Source organism: Diceros bicornis, assembly GCF_020826845.1.
Source record: "Diceros bicornis minor isolate mBicDic1 chromosome 1 unlocalized genomic scaffold, mDicBic1.mat.cur SUPER_1_unloc_6, whole genome shotgun sequence".
In the NCBI taxonomy this organism is placed as follows: domain Eukaryota; kingdom Metazoa; phylum Chordata; class Mammalia; order Perissodactyla; family Rhinocerotidae; genus Diceros; species Diceros bicornis.
Window position 1 is genome coordinate 780,408 of NW_026690859.1, and position 22,369 is coordinate 802,776.

The window sequence follows — 22,369 nt, forward strand, 5'->3', positions numbered from 1 at the left end:
AACCTTAAGATGAGAATAGCTTAAGCATTTTGCCCTTTAGGTTGATCACCTAATCTCAGCTCAGGCCTGAGTGGCCGACCAGTCTCTTAGGGACATGGGTGGCAACTCAGATCCCTCAAGAAGAGAACGGTGGTCCAGCTTTGGGAGAGGGATGTTCAAGGTAGACAGCACTTGGGCAGCATTTGAAACCCATCAGCTTTAACATCTCTGCTTTGGATTCCGGCAAGGTTCCCAGATAAACATGCCTAGGGGTAGTCAGATGTATGGTATTCTTTAAAAATTGATTAGAGTAGTGAAAAGAACAAAGCATAAAATATCCTGCTTATTTGCCAAAGATAAAATGCAAGCAAGACCTGCCTGTTAATTTTTTTCTGGTCATTCTCTTGCCTGTTCCGTACACTTGAATGCAGAAACAAAAAACTTGAATTGCCAAATTCTCTTTTCCTGAGATTAGTAAATTAAGTTAAAAGTCTTATTGAAACCTGTGGAGGAATGGTTAGCAGCTTTCATGATTTATGTCATCCCTAAAAATCTTGGCTTCGATCTACATGAAGAAAAGTCCTTGTTTATATTACACATCCCGATAGGTTATCTTTCCGATTACTCAATGTGAGATATTATCAAAGCAAGTGAAAAACCTGGTCATGGAAACTGGACCCTGTCACTCTGTCAAGAATTTGCTTCTTTATCAATTAATGACACATGAATTCTTTAACATTTTTGTAGAGAAAGGATGAGAAACTGTAGTGTCTCTGAATGTGACAAGACAGGGAATTCTCATTAGACCACATCCTTGGGTTCTTCTCTCGTGTTCAATAGGCCCAGGTGATAGTCCGTGTAGTCAGGTGCAGCGCCGCCACCCCAGTCCCCAGTGTTCCATACTACTCTGGCCTGTGCCCTCTTCAGGGTGTTCTGATGACACTCGTCCAGAAAGGGTGGAAAAAGACATTGTAACATGACGATATTCACCATCTTGAAACCGGGATTAATGGAGAGGAAAGTCTCGGGTTCTGTGTGCTCCGATGCACTGCTGTTGGGGTGTGGCCGCAGTGACCACTGTGTTCCCAGCAGTCCCCACAATAGCTGCCTCAGACGTTTGATCTCCTGGCGCAACCACAGCAGCTGTTGACAGAGCTGGGTGCTTGTGCTTCAGTGTCTTCCATCAGATTTTGTGGCTCTGACCCTCTTCTGCTCAGCCCCTTCACATTCCTATCTGTTGCGTTGGTTGCTTTGTAGTTGTCTCCTAGGAGCCACTGTATGTAACTGTATTTCATTGTCTTTAGGGACCCACGATCTCTAAACGAGTCACTACGCAACACCCACTTATCCTGGTGTAGCCCGTGTTCACCATCTCCAGTGGAGCTGTGAAGAGCCCTGCTTACTTGGAGCTCCTCTCATTCTCATGCTGCTGGGGCTGTTACGAAGCTGGGCCTCTTGTCTTTGGTCTCATTAACATTATTCTTTTCATCGATTATTTTGAAGTCGGATATGACTTTGTTAATAATGTGGACACTAGCTGTCACAGGCACTTTTATGTATCTTCCCCAACAGCTCTGTGAAGTAGGTCTGTGATCCCCATTTTACAGAGGGGGACACTGAGGCTCAGAGAGGTCGAGTAACTTCGCTCACTTCACACAGTTTCTTGGTACATTCTGAGCCTCCACCTGGATCTCCATTTCTCAGGTGTGTGCACTTAGCTGGTGTTCCACTTTGTCCCTCTCTGCCAGCATTCCCAAAGTCGCATGCCCCATCCTGAGTCCATTGTCTGATTGTTGGCAGTCACTCTGCACAAACAGGCCCTGGGTGGGGAGTGGACTAGCAGGGCATGGTCATCCGGCCTACGCTGGGCAGGTTCTAGGTTCATGGTGAGAGCTGGAGCAGTGGAAGATACTGACCGTCACTCGCCAGGAAGGTTTCTTATGTAGAAATACTCCACTGACTTTTTGCAGGTGTCATGTCTTTTTGTCTTCATTGCTCCTCTGGGCTTTCTCCTACAGTCCATGCTGTGCAGTAACATACAGTGCAGAGACTGGTGAACATAATACTGTTGCCCTGCACCAAACGGTCACATCACTCATTTTTCTAATTATGAAAGAATTACATACTTTGTAAAAAAAGTCAAATTATACAGATCTATGTAGAGTAAAGTGAAACCTTCCCCTTCCATCCCCTTCCCTGCAAACTCATTCCCCTACTCAGAAGGAACTATTGTTAAGAGGTTGCAGCTTATTCTTCTGGACATTTCCAATGAATTTATTAATACACATAAAGTTTTTTTTAACATAAATTACATAACTACATCGTTTTGCAATTTGCTGTTTCCCAAAACATATATCATAGACGTCTCTCCTTATCAGTGCACGTCACTCTAACTTAGCTTTTTAGAAGTTTTGGAGCTACTCCAAAGAACAGGAATACCACGATCTGTTTTCTTCTTCTTTGATACAGATGGGGTTATTTCCAGTTTCACTATTATACATAATGCTGCAGTAAGATACTTGTATGGAATTTATTACACTGCTATTCAACTGCTCAATTTGCTTTGTTCCCTTTTAGTCAGAGACTATGATATATTTGTAACAATTTTATGGGAATTATTTTATAGGGAAATTAATTTTATCTCTGAATAAAGACATTTATGGGGAAACTGGACTTCAAGGTCAACCATCTCAGTATTCTGGAGAAAAATCATGAAACTTAGAAGGTATTATGCTAGCTGCATCACATTCTAACAAGTCACATTAACAGTTTAAAGTTGAATGTTTGGGCTGGCCAGGTGGCGCAAGCGGTTAATTGCGCGGGCTCCGCTGCGGTGGCCTGCGGTTCGCGGCGGCCCGAGGTTCGCAGGTTCGGATCCCGGGCACCCACCGATGCACTGCTTGTCAAGCCATGCTGTGGTGGCATCCCATATAAAGTGGAGGAAGATGGGCATGGATGTTAGCCCACGGCCATTCTTCCTCAGCAAAAAGAGGAGGATTGTCATATGTTAGCTCAGGGCAGATCTTCCTCACAAAACAAAAATAAAAAGCAAAATAAATAAAGTTGAATGTTTGTATAGCCTCTACAGTCTTTGTTCAGAAGAAGGATGACTTTTTCTTGTCTTGAAACCTTCTAACTCCAGGGGCTCTCAGTTGGGCTTCAGAGAGGATAAGATGTTGGTGTTGTAGCTGTTTCTCTTCAGCTGTAGGCTGCATCATCTAAAGGTCATAGAATTGAACATGGTCCAATCGATATATACGATTTGGGTCAAAAATTCAAAGTAATGAACCCAAGATTGGAATCTGTAACTTTGGTTCTTAATGAAGAATTTCCTTTGATATCCTCAAGTCTCTGTGATTACTAGTAAAAACTCACCTATGGATGAAGAGATGTGGTTCTGCTGGCAATGTCTGGCTTGCACATCCATAGTTAAGGCTGCCACATCCCTAGGTAGATTAGACTTGATCTCTCTACGACCTCTGCCCTTGTTCTTTGACCTGGGAAAAATAAGAATTTAAAAAAAACTGTTGTTACTAACACTGAATGCTAGAAATGCCCATTAAAGTGTGAGTTTGATTTGGTAAACCAAAGGGAGTACATGCAGAACAAAGTCTTTAATATCTATGAAATTTCAAAAAGTTCTAATTTTTTAAAATGTAACTCTATTTTTGCAACAATTCAAAATATATATATATATGAATGAAATATCCCTCTGTCCATTTCTTAAGTTGTTTCCATGGATTTGATGGATTTATCCTCTAATCAGGATTCCAAGTGTGAAAGAACATCTTGGTCTTTCAAAGAAAAGAAGCCATTGATATTTGATTTTCTTTTAGCTCGGCATCCTACAGGTTTGAGGAATAAATTATCATTTTAATGATACAATGATTCTGAAATCTAATTGTTAATTAGAGGGGTGTAAGGGATGATTGAATGGTGGCTCATCCACATGGTCAGGGGTATTGTACACATGGACGTGTAAACACGATTCAGGAACCTGTTTCAGCTCCGTGACATCCCTGAGAACCACAGTGCAGGAGGATATAGGGGCACAGCCATCTGCCTCGATCTCTTGGGTTACATGTAGATCCAGAGGTCTTGACAGGGGCTTCAGAGCAGCTAACTTTTGTCTATTTCTCCCCTTCCTTCTCTCCAGCTTATCTCAAACAGTCCTGACTATCATGTTTTAAAGTAAGACCAATTATAGTTATTTACATGAGCTTCTTGTTCGTTATTGCAGATTAATAATCAGGGATACCATTAAATATCATTTAATCTACCTAATTAAATTTGTTGTACTTTTTAATTGATTAGAACACTAAAGTTAGGTCAGAGTTTGATATGCACCAAGGGTGTTAATCTGCTTACAACTGCCATGTGCCTCACTCCACTTAGAAGTGTATCTTTGGCCCATCACAAGATTTTAATGACTCAAGTCATCATAAGCTAAGATAATGCATGGTCTTTTTGATGACCGGGAGGAACATGGGTCCATTTTTGAAATATGCCCATCTGTCTTTGCTCCCCATGGGAAGTTTCTGGTCACTAGGTCTCCAGGTGGCTTGCACAAGCCCTAGGTCTGTAATAGCTTGGTGCCTCTCTTTCTACTTGGGTAGAAATAAAAGAGATCAGAGAGACTTATTAAAGTTTTGGTTGCATGAAGTCTTCTATGAAGACCATCCATGCATATTGTTCTGGATAGCCCTCTGTTCCTAAGACTACTAGTTATTTTAAGGGCTTGTCAGGAACTGTGAAAGGTTTGATGTTTTACCTTACCTGCAAACCAATAAGTTAGCCTACATTGGTCTTGCAGATGCTGGCAAAAGTCACGAGTCCCATGCGTCAGAGACAAAGGACTTAATGACACAACAATAGAAGGGTCCAGAGTATCAGCATTTGCACCGGTTCACTAAATCTCACTTCCTACAGGGTGATACACAGTGGGCCAGGTGACATGCAGAGGGTTGCAAGATCTCAGAGCCTAAGGAACTCAAATCTTTGATAACGTGCAGGATGTCTGCTAACCTTTGCCCTGGGGGGTGTTATTTTTATTATACTGGGCAGTAAGCAAGCCTGCCCTTTGCTCCAGAGGAGGCCACTATTTCTATCTTCCAAGGCTGACAGCTCTACACACATCCTTGAAAAGAGAGCCTGGTTTTACTGGCTTTCAAAGATAAGCTTGAATGAGACTTGATCGTCATTCAGTTCTTCTGTTTCCTTTACTGGGATTGTGCAAATATGCTGTTTTATCTGTAAAGTTCACTAACTTTATTCATACATAAGAGATACTTTTCTTTTTATTTATTAAGTTGAAATTTTCTTATTAGAGAAAATGATGAAACTATTATAAGTTGGATGTGAATGTATGTTTTTCCAGGAAAAATGTGAAAGTAGATCGGTGCTCCCAGAATTTTGCCACAAGGAGCTGATAGCACCTTAAATGATTTTAATTTGAATACTGTTTTGTACAACTTTCTTCCATCTTACATCATCCTCTCTGCTTCCTGTAATTCCCATATGGGAATGGGGCAGTTTCAGGGATTCACTGAACTCATATACAGTATTCAAATGGTTTTGTCTGTTGTGTTTTTTTAATTGAGATAAAGTTGACATACAACATTAAATTAGTTTCAGCGGTATGACATAATGATTCAATGTTTGTATATATGTTGAAATGATCACCACAATAAGTCCAGTTAACATCCGTCCCCATATAGTGTTACAAATTTTTTCTCTTATGATGAGGACATGGCATATTTCAAGGTGCAGAAGAATCAACGAGGATGTTATACATTTCCATATACAGCTTGATGAATTTGGACATAAGCATACACCCTTGAGACTGTCACCACCATCAAGGCCACAAACATATCCATCATCTCCCAAAGTTTTCTCTCACCTCCTTTATTACTATTATTCTCTGGCAAGAGCTCTTAATATCTACTCTATTAGCAAATGTAACGCAAGCAATACAGTCTTGTTAGCTGTAGGCACTATGCCTTATCCTAGATTTCCAGAACTTATTTATCTTGATAACTGAAACTTTGTATCTTTGAACATCAGCTCCCCATTTCTCCATCTCAGCAGCCCCTGGCAACCACCATTCTAACCTCTGCTTGTGTGAGTTTGACTATTCTAGATTCCACAAATAAGGAAATATTTGCCTTTCTCTGTCTGCCTTATTTCACTTAGCACAATGTCTTCTAGGTGCAGTCATGTTGTCAAAAATAGCAGCAATTCCTTCTTTTTTCAATGTTGATGAATATTCCATTTCTTTATCCATTCATCCATCAGTGACGTTTAGGTTACTTCCACATCTTGGCTATTGTGAATTTGCTGCAGTGAACATTAGAGGGCAGGTATCTCTTTGAGACCCTGATTTCAATTCTTGTGGGTGTATACCAGAAGTGGGATTGCTGGATCATAGGCTAGTTTTCATTTTTGGAGGAACCTCCATACTGTTTTCCATAATGGCTGTATTAGTTTACATTCCCACGAGGTTTCCTTTTTTCCACATCCTCACCAACATTTGTCATATTTAGTTTTTTTGATAATCGCCATCATAACAGGTGTGAAATGATAGCTCATTGTGGTTTTGATTTGCATTCCCTGATTTGTGATGCTGAACACATTTTCATACACCTGTTGTTCACCTGTATGTCTTCCCTGGAAAAATTTTACTCTGGTCCCTTGACCATTTTTTAAATTGATTTGTCTTTTTGTTTTTGAGCCAAACAAAAAAAGAGAACAAAATTTCCAGGCATTATGGGTGCTTCCCAGTTGATGCAGATGGCTTTGTATTTACAGTGATACAAAAAGATCATGTTTCGTGCTTTTTCTTCAGCTTGTCATAAGATCAGCAGGCACTGCGGCATGGCAGATAATCGGGATCTTCTGGGTTTGGAGGTTTACAAAATAAATGAGTGGTAAGGAATTATTTATTTTTCCAAGGAAATTATTGTGATCATAGTCCATGGAATCCAGGATTGATAGGTGTAGGAGAAAATTAAGGTGAGTATCGTTGATCTGGCATTACTACTGATCTTGAGGGACAGGTATCTACTGTATGAATGTTTGAATAAAAATATTAAAGATCAGGAATTTGTGGTGAGTGAATATGTTTTCTGAATTATTTACTTTTGAACATAACCATTTGGATTATGTGAACATCTGGGTTATGGGAGTAAGTTGCTAACAGGGGGTGGTTGATAACATCACTATTGATTTAATCTCTATGAACACCAAGTGGTCAATGGATTAAGCAAATGAGTAGACAGAAAACACAGAAATGGTAAGATTTGGGATTTAGTAAATTACTGGGGACTGACTGTCCTGAGAGGGAGTGCCAGGACTTGTGCAGTTGAGAGTGACAAGGAAAAGAAGAGAATAGAATTACACTCAAAAAAGGAGGGCGTGTTAACAGGATGGAGGGGGGAAATGATCTGGAGGAGCCTTGAGTTTGACCTTGAGCTTTCTGTTCTTGATGCAAATCTGCCTGATGACATCCCAGGAAACAGGTCAGATCTATCCCCAGAGGATAGAGGGAGGGTGGAAGTACAAAACAGCCAGGATAATTGTCCTAAAAAGGCAGACCTCCTTTATCATTTGACCCAGTTTCATGATTTGTTTTCATAGGGTAAGAGGAAAAGAGGAATGATAAGTCACGTCTTCACAGGAGAAGCAGCGTAACTGTGGGAACCAGTCCAAACCAAAGCCAGGTTTAAGCATTTCCATTCTTTTGAGGATGTCCAGTGACATATTCAAGAGGCCAGTTACTAGAATCCCATCCCATCCTGGCAATGACTGGTCTCTGAGAGGACAACTTGGACCAGCCCCACCAGATCTGCTGGGCCGAGAGACCGCAAGGACTCCAGGCCTGCAGCAGTGTAGGACAAATCGTAAGTCCTTTCAATCTTGCCAAAACGTTGCAAAAACTTGCACCTAGTCACACAGGTGAATCCCTGCCAGGTGTGCTCGCAAGTGGTCTGCATTCCAGGTCCCATGCTAACTCCTGCTGGACTTCAGATTTGGCAGAGATGATTCCAGGAACTGATCTGTGCATTCCACAGCTCCACTGTGGAGGTATCAGGAAGGAATAAAGGGCAGTGAAGAGCACAGGAGCGAGACTGGTGTTAGCACTGATGGCGGACAGACTTGCTAGCGAGGCAGAGAAAGTGAGGGTCTAAGAAGGCCGTCCTGACAGCAGATGAAATGGAACAGGAAACTCAGTGAGGTCTCTTGGCAGCGTCCCTAATGTTTCCTTGTTTTGAGCTCTTGAAACTTTAAAATATATCGATATTTTCTTTTATTAAACTCTGCTTCGAGACTGAAAATATAGACAACAGTTTCTTTCTGAGGTGAGAGGTTGAGTTTCAGGTGAGGAGAGAAAGATCTTCCTTTTTCATGCTGTTCTCTCATTTTCCTTTACTATGTATATTATTTATTTGTACTTTAAAGTCAGCAGCGAATTATCAACGTCATGGGGTGATTCAGTTTTTCCCCTCATAGTCACAGTAAAACCTACTAAAAGTGGATTCTTCTTTTTCTATAATTCCAATAGATTCCAAAATATTATTTCAAACGCACTTTTATGTCTATGTTCTCAAATTAGATATTTACTTCTAGGTCTCCATTTTTCAGTTCTCTGTTGCATGCTAATTCAGAGTTGCATCTAAGGAAATACCAGATTTACCTCAGTTTTTTAGATCCATATGTGTTGGAAATTTGATTCATGGAAATGGACATGGCAGTTTGGGAATCGTGCTATTATCAAAAGAGATCTTTTCAGCATCAGTAATGCTGAAAGAAACCACTGCTTGTTGGGATTTTATTGTCTATTGGAGGGATCAAACTTTCACTGTTGGTAGTTCTCTTTCTCCTTGGAGGGAAAGTACAGCCTTCCCAGTCTTTCCATTACCAAATCACATTCCTGGGTGGCTGTGCCGTGTCAGGAATGGTTTCGGATGCCGGGAACCAGGATTCATCTTCAGCTTCTGGTTGTCCTGAGAATGCTTCCCTGGCAGAGTGCAGCCTGTGTGTCTGGGTGAAACTTGCAGCCATCAGAAAGGAGGGGACAATTCACAAGTGCGAAGCGATTCATCTGGTCCTTGTCTTACAGGGTGCTCCCAAGGGATGAGGTTCAAAATGCCACTGGGTATCCCTTTGAAAGCTCCTAGTCATGGGGTGGGTTCTCGGTGCGAGCTCAGAGCAGTGTCTGTTCACCATCAGATAGGAAGCATTGCAGTATTTTAATTGGTAAGGCTGTGTTCATGCATGTCCATGGACCATCAGTTCTGTGGCATTCCCTGCTGGAGCCCCCCACACCCCTGTCATGCTTCATCTTTCAAATCTTCAAACAGTGTTCACACCCCAACAGGTGGTGGTAATGTAACCACAGCACAGGACTGGGGACAAGAACACAACCACCGAGGGGCGACACAGTTTATGGGCTTGGGCCCAATTGCCACATTTGGACGAGTTGGTAATACCAGCACTTAGTGTGTAAACTGGAGGATTGTCCAAGACCATGGACCTCAGAATGACACGGGCTCAGAAGTCACCTTGGACAGCAAGGGACATGTGAGGTCACTCACTGGCCAGGATTATGGTCGCTTATACTGGCAAAGTAGAGCTCACCAGGGGCCCAGCAGGAGAAGCGAGGGAGGAGGCTTGGGGCCTTCTGGGGAATGTTTTCCCTAAAGGGAATTGCTTAAGGAAGGCAGGGGTGCTGAAAATCTTAGTTCACAGGGAGCAGTCTTGTTTATGGAACGAGGCCCAGCAGTAGACTTAAAAGCTGCGTCACAAATCTTTCCGCCTGGATATAAAACAAGCAAGAAAAGGAATTCAGAGTCTTGGACAAGGATCACAGCAGGATTCAAATCCAGGGCAGGGTGAACACGGAGCCCCTAGAGGGGCCTCAGGCGCTAGGTCCTGCCTGCCTTTAGTCCATTTGCTAATGAGCTTCCTTGGGCCTTGTCCTCTCCAAGTGCACGTTTTGATCTTTCTCATTGTTTTCCCCACTTAGAGCTGATGCAATTCCAGAGATTGAACTAGAAAACTACAAGTTCCTAAAATTTAGTCAAAAGAAATCTCAAAAAGAGAAGCAGAAAACGTTCCCTGTTCCTCAAGAATGTAGAAAGGCAGCCCCTGCCTGTGGCATGACATGGTCCTGGGTAGTGCTGTTTTAAAGACACCCACATTTCAGTTGTTGTTGTTATGCCTGTGAAAGTACCTTCAACCTTAAAATCCCACGAGAACGGGCGGGAGGCCATGTCTGCTCCTGGAGGAGCTGAATGATACTGAAATGAACTGGTCTTCGGAATTAGGGGGACTTTGGTGTGTTCCCACTAGCCAGCGAAGGGCTGGCCCTTCTCTCTTCTCCCACATACAATAAGCTGATGACCCAGAAGAGTTCGTGATTCAAGGAGAAATGTGAGATTCAGTGTCTCACTTACATGCCTACAGAAAGCGAGAGAACCACACCACAACTCCCAGGCTGTAAAGGGAACAGGACTTTAAAATATATTCAAATATGGCATTTATTGTTTACAACAAATAACTACTGTCCCTCCACAATGTGTGAATTGGTCCTGGGGTATAGACATCAGGGAGCTTGGGTGGGGTCGTCCCCTCTCTCTTGGGTTTAAGGGGACCTCAGAGATCAGCTTACAATGCTCCCCTTCCCGTCAGGAGGTAAGAGCCGGCCCAGTGCATCCCAAGCCTCCCAACTATGTCCCCGCTGCTGAGGATGGGGCTGTGATAGGCCACTGGTACGGGGGTTGGTGTTGGGGCCTGGGGACTGAGTAGAAGAGTCGGGTAATCCTGGGGGGCCTCCCTCAGAATCATGGCCCCCACCCTGTCCCCACTGCACTGAGTGCTCCAGACTCTGTGCTCAGTGCTGTCAGCCACCAGTACCCCATTTGTCACTGCCACGCGAGCGATCATTTAGTATCACCAATTTCACAGAGGAGGAAACGGAGTCTCAGGAAGCTGAAGAGAGTCACCCCAGTCACAGGACTGCTCAGTAGTGGAGCTGGGATCCCAGGGCCAGTTGTCCGACTCCCTACGGGCACGTTTAACCCGAAGTTTTACTGAACCAATAGGAGTCAGTCACCACAGACCAGACACTCACTCACCCCTGACCTTGATGATGGCGGGTTCTTCTTGGCCTTAAGTATTTTGCTGGCCATCTAGGTCTGGGTGTCCAGCTGGCAGGACAGGTTGTAGCTCCAGGACAGAGAGGCACCTGTGATCTTAAGAGGATCCACACCTAAGGTGTCCCCCCACTGCCTGCCCAGCAGCTGGAGTCTGGGTGTCCCAGAGGGCGCCATGCAATAAGGCTTGGGGCTGAGTGGGGGGCCACTGAGACAGGCTCTGTGGACTGGCCAACATGGAGAGTCCACCCCTGCTCTCACACAACTCCTGCCCGGCCTCAACTATCATTCTCGTTGAGCAGCTCCATGTCCTGGAACCAGGCCCCAAATCGCTCCTCGGGCTCTAGGTTGTAATTCTTTGTGGCCACCTGGAGCAGCAGGATCTCCCTCATGACTGGGTATTCCTGGGACCAGAGGGAAAGAGAGGCTGCAGATAGAGACTGAGTGGGGGATGCTGCATGGACATTGTGGGGGGTGAGGAGTGGGGCAGGGGACCTGTCCTGGGAAATGTCCTTCCCTCCAGTTCCATCCAGGCCCTACCTGTTCTCAGAATGGGAATAATCAGCCTCTCCTCCAGGATATTTTCCTTGATGCCACCATCCCCTCAACCCACGGCCAATTGGATGGGTCTCCCACTTCTCTGTTATCAAACTCTTCCACTCAATGTAAGATACAGGGGGTGGAGCCAGGGACTGTTCTGTCCAGAGGGTCTCTGAATTCCTCCTCCTTCTCCTCCCCTAAAGGGGGTGTGGAAGCTGTTCACTTCAGTCCTCTTCTCAGGTTGATCTCATTCCCCTGGAAGGCACAGAGCCAGAGTCCATCAGACAGAGCCCCCTAGACTGACTAGCCCCCTAGGCCCACCCCTTCTCAAGTTGCACTACTGCCAGGTCACCAGAGGGGACCGGGCATGCAGAGAAAACAGGACTTGGACCTAGGACTGGCTCTAGGCTCCAGAGAAGGAGGACATAGGGGAGAGGCTAAAGGACCTGGCAGCACAACCCTCTCTGATGACAGACTTGGAGGCTAAGGCCTCAGGCAGAGGGGACTTCTCAGCCACTTATGTGCTGCCTGACTTGGAGGGGCCCGAATCCTCTCTCCCTCCACGGGCAGCATGGGAGAGAAAGGCTGAGTCCTGCTCAGATAAAACCTCATGCAGCTGTGCCGTCAGGCAGCTCTGAGCCTCCCCAGCCTGGGGAATCGGAATGGGTGTCTCAGGTGGAACCTCTGTCTCTCATCCCTAAGATGTGCCTGATGTCCCAGCTCCAAGGGGCGGCTGCGAGGCTCTCATGAGAGATGTGCCAAGTGCTGGGAGTTCAGAGCTCACTTCGGGGGCTACTGCAGCCCAAGGCTCATGATCCTCCCTGCCTGGTCCTCAGGTGCACCCACCTCGATATTATCACCCATCAGCAGGTGCAGCATCAGCAGGTGACCAAGGAAAGTGACAATATAGGGGATGACACTCTGTGACATCAGAGTGTGGGTGGGATGAGCCCTTGCTCTCAAGTTGGGCCCCTGCAAACACTCCCCTGAAAAGTCCTCACCCTCAGCCTCCTGGCCCACACCAGGATTCCCACGAGGAGCAGCCTAGGACCCTTAGCAGCCTCCCCTCAATTCCTCCTCCCTTCACACCTCAAGAACACCACACTCCTTCTCCTCACCTCTCAGGGCTGGCTTCTGGCAAATCACAGGGTATGCGGTCCCTGGTCCTCCCCACAGCAACCCATCCTGCACCAGCTCTTCTAGGCCCTCCTCCTGGTCACTTCTACTGGGCGATTCAGGCACTGTGGCACCAAGAGGAAGGGCTGTCCTCTCTTGATTTGAGGCCTGCATCTGGGAAGGCAGAACCCCTCCCCTACAGGAACACTCACCTGCTGCTGCTGCTTCTCCTGCACTCTATGGGGGCTGATCTGCGGTGGGGCGGCAAACGTGGAGGGCCCCTCCTGCCAGGGTCGAGGAGAGTGTCAGTAAGGCCATAGTCCCCTCACCGCATTTCTCTCCAGCACCACTGGCCTCTGACCCTGGACATCTGACTCCAGGCAACTGGTACCAATAGCACTCCATGCTCCAAGATGTTATGATTCTGGAACAAGCCCAGCTCCAACTCTCACTCTGGGTGTGAGCTTGGGCTTTGGGCCAGGACTCCCTGAGCCTGTTTCCTCATCTGGAATGTGTGAGAACTCAAGCTACCTCACAGGTTCTCCTGAGGACTCAGTGTCACATGACATTGTTCTCGCCCTCACCTTTCCAGGTGGAGCAGGCAGAAAGCTCCCACATTCCTTTCCTCCCTCTTACCTCATCACCACCCTGTGTGGCCTGCAACTGAGGATCAACTGGGGGAGGACTGGCCCCGAAGTTCACTCTCAGCTTTTAGGGTACAGTTTGGACTGAAAGCCTGAGTTTCTTTCTGTCTGTTGTCCTGGGCGATCTCGTGCTTCTCTCTTCTCTAGGCGTCCACATTGGGAAGCCCTAAAACACTGGTATTTGTTTCCTCAGTTACAGGGATTCGACAGAGTGAGAGAGAGAGAGATGGAACATGAAAGAGGGAGTAAGATGAAGTGGGAGACTTTTTTAGTTAAAATTTAGACAAGACATCCCATCACTTTTGCTGTTATTATGTTAAGAAGCCAGTTACTAACTACTTAGTGGTTCCACTGGGATGACTATACCATGGGTGGAGCTTACTGGGTACCACTGTGGAGGCTGCCCACCTCATAGGACAAGACGAGGCACTGGAGTCGCATTCTCCATTAAACAGGAAACAATTGAATGGTTTTATGCTGCAGGATGGCAATATGTAAATTTCCATTAGTTTCAACCCCCTCATGATGCTGACCTGAAAATGAGGCCAAGTTGGAAGCGACTGTTCCAATATCACATTGCTAGAACCCAGGCTTGTTTTGAGTGTTGTTCTGTGCTACCTGTCAGCCCTTCTTGTTATTCTTCCATCTCTAAGATTGTGCCTTAGGTACATGTGACACCAGCCCACAGGGGTAATAGATATTATGTCATATACACCGGGTGACATCCCTAAGAAGTAGATTCTAGCCTGATCCCCATGGTGCAGGTTTAGAGACTGGGGAGGACCTGAGAGGTACAGGGACATTCTCAGGATGAAGAACTGGTAAGAAAAAGGAAGTCTGCATTCATCTCTGTCTCCTCAAAGCTACGACCCGACTTAGGTTTCCAGGGAGCTGTGGCTAGGGCTGTGTAGGCTCCTTGTGTACAGTTCAGGAGATGACATGGGGGAGGAGGGTTAGCAGCCAGGGCACAGGGGGTAGCTCTGGACAAGTCTGATTGAGGAAAGGGGCCTAGGTAAAGGAATCTTGAAAAAAGACCTCACTTCCTTGGTCATAGACCTCAAAAGATCTTAGAACTCTGATAACCAGGCACCCACAGCCCCCCATCCAGCTCACTTGACTGGAGGCAGTCAACAGGAAAAAATATTTTGTTGTTGTATCCCAAATTTTGCAGAATCTAGGCACAAAAAAACCCAGAAAGAGAAACTTTTTGGTTGTTGCCGACGTTGCCTCAGCCCTCATCCCCGACGCATCTGGGCGTCTGGCAGGAGGCAGTGAAGGGTAACACGGGGCAACTCAGGAAAGGCTAGTGTAGGCCAGGACACAACTGTGATCCCACCTGATCAGCCCCACACCCCTGTCCCTCATCTTGTGTGTGTGTGTGTGTCTGTGTGTGTTTGTGTGTAGAGAAGGCAGGGTATGAGGGGCAGGCCATTCCTGGGCAGGAGCTGGTTGTTAGGTGTCAGAAGCATGGTGGGCCTGTCATGTTCATAGCCCAGGTCATGGCTGGCAGCATGGGAAGGTGAACTCCTCTACTCTTATATTATTGAGCCATAGAGGTTTCATCTCTTTTCCTGCCTGACCACAGTTGTTTGCAGGGATGTCCCTCTGTGCCTGAACTGAGAGCAGACTTTCTCTTGGAGGATGACCCCAGTGGCAGTGTGCAGGCAATCCCTGATTCCTTCAGGCCCAGCTCCAGAGCATTCTTTGCAGAACTCCAGTAAGAAGGTCATCAAGGAGCTGCCCAGTGGTTTCAATTTCACCAACTCACTAGGCAAGAGGAAGGTGCCTGAGGCCACAAACACCACCCAGTGCTGCTCTGAGATGAGAACAGGAGCAGAGGGTATCCACACTCAGGACCTTGAGATGACCAGGTTGGACCAGAACTAGGGAGTGACCAGATTGGGGCTGTCCCTTTTTCAAGCTAAAGGGGATGTACATGCAGGTAACCTTGCCTGTTTCGGAGCTGAGCTGCCATGACCCTCTTACCCTTGCCCAGTGTGAGCTTCTGGAGGCCACTGAGGCAGAGGCAGAGGGTAAAGGGGACTGCAGGCTGGATATTCCGGGAAGGGAAGTGGGATCTTTCCTGTGTTTAAAAGGACACATGGAAAGTCAGCTATGTGGGTGAATCTTTCTCTTTATCCCACTGTAGCGCCAGCTGCAGAGCTCCAGTCAGTGGCAGAAGCAGAGCAGTGGGCAGTGGTGGAGGTAGAGCTGGCTACAGCTCCGTTCACATCACCACTACTAGAGCTGACGCCAGCGTCCCCTCCATCAGCAGTGTTGGAGCTGGAGCAAGGGCCGACATCGGCTTCAGTAGGAGTGAGAGCTGCTGAGCTTGAGTCACTTGCACCATCATTTCTAATGGGAAGTCCATCTCCACCTGTGGCTGTTAAGGAGCGTGAGAAGAAGTCCAACCTCACTGCCTTCTCTCCTAAGCTGGTGGTGGAGCAGTTGACCATGAGGGATGTGGTGAACAGCGGGGATCTCAGTGCGGGGTGGAGCAGGCCTTCCCTCTGCCATCATTGCCCCAGACCTGATCCAGACTCAGATGATCTGGGCCCAAATCCCAGCTCCACCCCTTACCAACCATATGCCCTGGGCAACTTCCGGAACCCGCAAGCCTTTGCTGTCCACCTGCAGACCGTAGAGGTGCACACTAACACGACCTGCTGCACAGAGTGGCTGTGCCGGCTCCATGAGGTTGAAGAGATGGAAAGCTTGACAGGGCCTGGCCCATCAGTGGTGGAGGGGAACTCACTGTGTGCAGACAGGTCTACGGTGGCCCAGCTGTCTCCTCAGGAGGCTCAACAGCCTCAGGACTTGACACTTGATGTGTGCTTCACTACAAGGGAGACAGACAAGGCCAGTGCTTGTAGCTGCCACGGGGGAATGTGCATCAGAATGGGAGTGAGACCAGAACGGAGATCAGGGTGGTGGCAGATACCCCCTTGGCATGAGCAGAGTTGAGCCACCGTCTGGAGCTTGGAGTTAGCCAGGACGGGCTGGGTGCAAATGCCCCTCTCCCTTCCGTGCCGCGAGTGGGTCCTGGGTCATCCTGTGTTGGGTACCCTCGGTGGACAGAGAAGAAAACCCAGGGACTCTCACAAGGCTCAGGCCACATCCTGAGCTTCCTGAGCTCCAGCTCTAAACTGTGACAACTGTGTGGGACTTTAGTGGCTGTGGACACAGTGGTGGCCTGTGGCAGGGCTGGATGACACTCCCCCTGTCCCCCAGGAGCTCTTCTGGAAGGTGGTGCCCTCTCAGTGCCTGGGATCCACCTGGCACAAGAAGAATAAGCCTGGCAGTGAGCACTAGACACCCACCATCCAGGCCACCATCGACCAGTTCAGAAGGGTGGCCAGCTTCGTCATCACCACCTGCCTCGGGGACGCGAGCATGACAGCCCAGCACAGGGCGAGGGTGGTAGAGCTCTGGGTCCAGGTGGCCCAGGTGTGCCATGGGAGGCCCAGTAGAGCCCCTCTCTGGAGACTTTGGAATTGCCTCTCCACCTTTATCAGCTCCCAGGATTGAAGTGTGTGGTCTAAGCTCCTGCAGGTCCCTAGGCCCTTCCTGCCAGGGGTCCTGCTGACTTTGACCCCAGGTCCCAGTGGGAGGATGCTCACTTCCTACCTGGCTCCTTCCCTGGGTTGAGCTAAACTCCTCCTCCCTGTGAGTGTTACTTTCTGGGTCCTAAATGTCCTTATGGGGCTCCCTGAGCATCTGTCTCATCCAGAAGGGGATATGTAAATAGAAGGGGACTGAAGCGAGAGCAAGCGGGGCTCCAGTTCCCAACCTCACACATAATTCTCTTCCCTTCCCCAGGAGTGCGAGATCTGGAAGAACTTCTCCTCTCCCCGCACTTTCATCTCTGCTCTGCAGAAAACCTCCACAAGCCACCTGAAGAACACATGCGGGGAAGAGAGGTAGGCCTCTCTCCATAGGAGGACCAGGATGGATGGGGGATATCCTGTATGTCTGCCATTGGCTCCTCAGTCAGCCGAGAACTCCTGGGAGGCAGCAAATGCTGGGGACAGGGCCTGGGAGTGGGCAGTTGGTCTCTAAGTCTCCTGGTGTCCTTAGTGAACAAGTTCTGCTTCAGGACTCGGTTTCCCTAAATGTCAGCTATTAGGTTGAGCCACATTGGAGATTTTCAAGTGTTTATAGCAACAGAACTCTATGGCCAGTTGAAACTCATAGTGGTCAAAACAGAGCTGCTCTGTAGAGCTGGGGAGTGGAGACCCCAGTGACCAACAGGAGAGTCCCCTCCCAATCCCAGGAGACCTTAGCGCTCAGAGGAGACCAGTGAGAACACTCCTCCAGGCAGGTTGAATCTCTTGGGTTGTGAAAGAAAAGGGATTTGCACTCAGACCCCTCACATTATCCCTAAATTTATCCTTCCATTTTCCTCTCCCCTCGGGTAAAGCTCTGAAAAACTTAAGGAGGTCTATAGCCAAGATGAGTCCTTAAGCAGAGAACTGATGACCAAGATAGAGTGGAGGCTGTGGGTCTCGAAAGAGAGGAGGGGGGAGGGGCAGGGGTACTGGGCAGGCTGTGCTTTTGATAGTTTCTCACTTGAACTTTCTCTGAAACATTGCAGTATATCTTGTCCAGGTTAACAAGCAGAGGGATCTGTTCAGCTAATGAGCAGCATGGTGCCATTTTTGGGCAGGAGGCCCTGGTCGTGGGACACAGTGGTGTTGGTTGTGCTGTTCCAGGAGGAGTTGCTGAGCTGGTGCCATCAGCAGGTCTCTGGCTTCCATGCACGTCCATCCTGCTGGATGTAGCTTCTTCCAAGCTGTTGCGGTGGGTTTAGCCCTCAGCCTAAACCTGTCCTCAGGAAGCCAGGCCCCTGCTGCTCCTTCTGTCTTCACCATGTCTCCAAGGGGAGGGCATCCAGCCTGTCCCAGGGACATGCATGGCAGAGGATTCCCATGGTCCAGGTGGACAAACAGGCTGCTCATACTTGGGCCTGAACGGCTGGACCAGAGACAGATGTGTGTGCTTTTGGGGACACCCCCGGACGCCTAGAGCAGTCACTCGAGTCAACCACAAGAGTCTCATCTGAGTGCCTGATTGGCAATGACATATGCCCCCAGGGGCTTATGAGAAGCGTCTAGGCAACTCATGGATTCTTAGTGGATCCTGCTGAAAGGACGTTAGGAGCTTCACATAAATGAGGAAGCAAAGTGTCCTCTCACCACCTTCCCTGTGGATCAGAGGTGGCACATTTGGGGTTCAGTTCCTGAGTAGATAAAGAAAGAGTTCAGGGCAGGGGAATGTCCTGAGGGGTTCCTTGGTGAGGAGATGGCTTTGGCATGGCCTCTGGCCCAGCCTGGGGGCCAGACACTCCACGAGACTGGGGCAGGCAGGAGCCATGCAACCAGACTCCCAAGACACCCCGTCCTCTCCACTGCTCGGCCCAGGACCAAGCTGTGAGAGCTCAGAGGACAGGACTGTTGTCAGTGGTGTGGCTGCGGGTTAGGTGAGGATCTGGGAACAGGGCATCTGGCTGGGAGGAGCAAGCGGCCTCTCGTCTTTGGGCCCCTGAGCAACTCACTGCCCCTTTTTGGACCTCTGTCTCCTCATCAGGGAAGGGAGGGATGGTGATTGTGTGGTGCAGGCCTCCCACGGTGATGATGAGTTAAGAGTGAGGAAAGGACTGTGGGAGCTTTCTGCCTGCTCCGCCTGGAGGGGTGAGGGCGAGCACAATGATGACAGTCATGTGACACTGAGTCCTCAGGAGTACTTGTGAGGTAGCTGGAGTTCTCACACCTTTCATATGAGAAAAGAGGCTCAGGGAGGCCAGACCGAAAGCCCAAGCTCACACCCAGAGTGCAAGTTGGAACTGGGCTTGTTCTAGAATCACAAAACCTTGGAGGATGTATTGGCATTGGTACCAGTTGACTCGAGTCAGATGTCCAGGTTCGGAGGCCAGTGGTGCTGGAGAGAAATGGGGTGAGGGGAGTATGGCCCGTTGACTCTCCTCTACCCTGGCAGGAGGGGTCCTTCACGTTTGCCCCCCTGCAGATCAGCCCCCATAGAGTGCAGGAGAAGCAGCAGCAGCAGGTGAGTGTTCCTGTGGGGGAGGGGCTCTGCCCTCCCAGCTGAAGGCCTCAAATCAAGAGAGGATGGCCCTTCCTCTTGCTGCCACAGTGCCTGAATCCCCCAGTAGAAGTGACCGGGAGGAGGGTCTGGGAGATCTGGTGCAGGATGATTGTTGTGGGGAGGGCCAAGGACCACATACCCTGTGATTTGCCAGAAGCCAGCCCTGGGAGGTGAGGAGGAAGACTGTGGTGTTCTTAGGGTGTGAAGGGAGGAAGAATTGAGGGGAGGCTGCTAAGGGTCCTCGGCTACTCCCCATGGGAACCCTGGGGTGCGCCAGGAGGCTGAGGGTGAGGACTTTTCAGGGGAGTGTCTGCAGGGGGCCAACTTGAGAGCAAGGGCTCATCCCACACACACTCTGATGTCACAGAGTGTCATCCCCTATATTGTCACTTTCCTTGGTCACCTGCTGTTGCTGCACCTGCTGATGGGTGATAATCTCGAGGTGGGTGCACCTGAGGACCAGGCATTGAGGACCAGGATCCTGAGCTTTGGGATGTGGGAGCCCCTGAACTGAGCTCTGAGCTCTCAGCACTTGGCACATCTCTCATGAGAGCCTCACAGCCGCCTCTGGGAGCTGGGGCATCAGGCACATCTTAGGGATGAGAGAACAGATGTTCCACCTGAGACACCCATTCCGATTCCCCAGGCTGGGAAAGCTCAGAACTGCCTGACGGCACAGCTGCGTGAAGTTTTATCTGAGCTGGACTCAGCCTCTCCCTCCCATGCTGCCTGTGGAGGAAGAGAGGATTCGGGCCCCTCCAAGTCAGGCAGCACATAAGTGGCTGAGAAGTCCCCTCTGCCTGAGGCCTCAGCCTCCAAGTCTGTCATCAGAGAAGGTTGTGCTGCCAGGTCACTTAGCCTCTCCCCTATGTCCTCCTTCTCTGAAGCCCAGAGCCAGGCCTAGGTCCAAGTCCTGTTTTCTCTGCATGCCCGGTCCCCTCTGGTGACCTGGCAGTAGTGCAACTTGAGAAGGGGTGGGCCTAGGGGGCTAGTCAGTCTAGGGGGCTCTGTCTGATGGACTCTGGCTCTGTGCCTTCCAGGGGAATGAGATCAACCTGAGAAGAGGACTGAAGTGAACAGCTGCCACACCCCCTTCAGGGGAGGGGAAGGAGGAGGAATTCAGAGACTCTCTGGGCAGAACAGTCCCTGGCTCCTCCCCCTGTATCTTACATTGAGTGGAAGAGTTTGATAACAGAGAAGTGGGAGACACATCCAGTTGGCAGGTGGGTTGAGGGGAGGATGGCATCAAGGAAAAAGTCCTGGAGGAGGCGCTGCTTATTCCCATTCTGAGAACAGGTAGAGCCTGGTAGGAACTGGAGGGAAGGAGGATTCCCAGGACTGGTCCCCGCCCCACCCCTGACACCCAACAAGGCCCATGCAGCATCCCTCACCCAGGCCCTAACTGCAGCCTCTCCTTCCTTCTGGTCCCAGGAATACCCAGTCATGAGGGAGATCCTGCTGCTCCAGGTGGCCACAAAGAATTACAACCTAGAGCCCGAGGAGCGATTTGGGGCCTGGTTCCAGGACATGGAGCTGCTCAACGAGAATGATAGTTGAGGCCGGGCAGGAGTTGGGTGAGGGCAGGGGTGGACTCTCCCTGTTGGCCAGTCCAGAGATCCTGTCTCCGTGGACCCCCACTCAGCCCCAGGCCTTATTGCATGGCGACCTGTGGGACACTCAGACTCCAGCTGCTGGGCAGGCAGTGGGTGGAAACGTGAGGTGTGGTTTCTCTTAGGTTCACAGGACCCTCTCTGTCCTGGAGCTACAGCCTGTCCTGCCAGCTGGACCCCCAGACCTAGTTGGCCAACAGAATACTCAAGGCCAAGAAGAACCCGCCATCATCAAGGCCAGGGGTGAGTGAGTGTCTGGGCCGGGGTGACTGACTCCTAGGGGTTCAGTAACGCTTCGGGGTAAGCATGGCATTGGGTAGTCGAACAGCTGGCAATGGGATCCCAGCTCCACTACTGAGCAGTCCTGTGACTGGGGTGACTCTCTTCAGCTTCCTGAGACTCCATTTCCCTCTCTGTGAAATAGGTGATACTAAATGATCGCTCGCGTGGCAGGGACAAATGGGGTACTGGTGGCTGACAACACTGAGCACAGTGTCTGGAGCACCCAGTGCAGTGGGGACAGGGTGGGGGCCATGATTCTTCCAGGCCACCAACATAACCCGACTCTTCTACTCAGTCCCCAGGCCCCAACACTGAGCCCCGTACCGGTGGCTGATCACAGCCCCATCCTCTGCAATGGGGACACAACTGGGAGGTTTTCCATGCACCGGGCCAGCTCCTCCCACCTGACAGGAAGGGGAGCATTGTAAGCTGATTCCTGTGACCCATGACGCCCAAGAGAGAGGGGACACACCCACCTCAGCTCCCTGACATCTCTACCCCAGCAACTATTCACCCACTGGGGAGGCACAGAAGTTATTTGCTGTGAACAATAAATGTCATATTTGAATATTATATTAAAGTCCTTTTCCATTTACGGTCTGGGAGTTGTGGTGTGGTTCTCTCGCTTTCTGTAGGCATGTAAGTGAGACACTGAATCTCACATTTCTCCTTGAATCACGAACTCTTCCGGGTCATCAGCTTATTGTACGTGGGAGAAGGAAGAAGGGCCAGCCCCTTCCCTGGCTAGTGGGGATACCCCTAAATCCCCCTAATTCTGAAGACCAGTTCATTTCAGTATCATTCAGCTCCTCCAGGAGCAGACGTGTCCCCCTGCCCGTTCTCTTGGGATTTAAAGGCTGAAAGTACTTTCACAGGCAGAGCAACAACCACTGAAATGTGGGTGTCTTTAAAACAGCACTACCCAGGACCATGTCGTGCCACA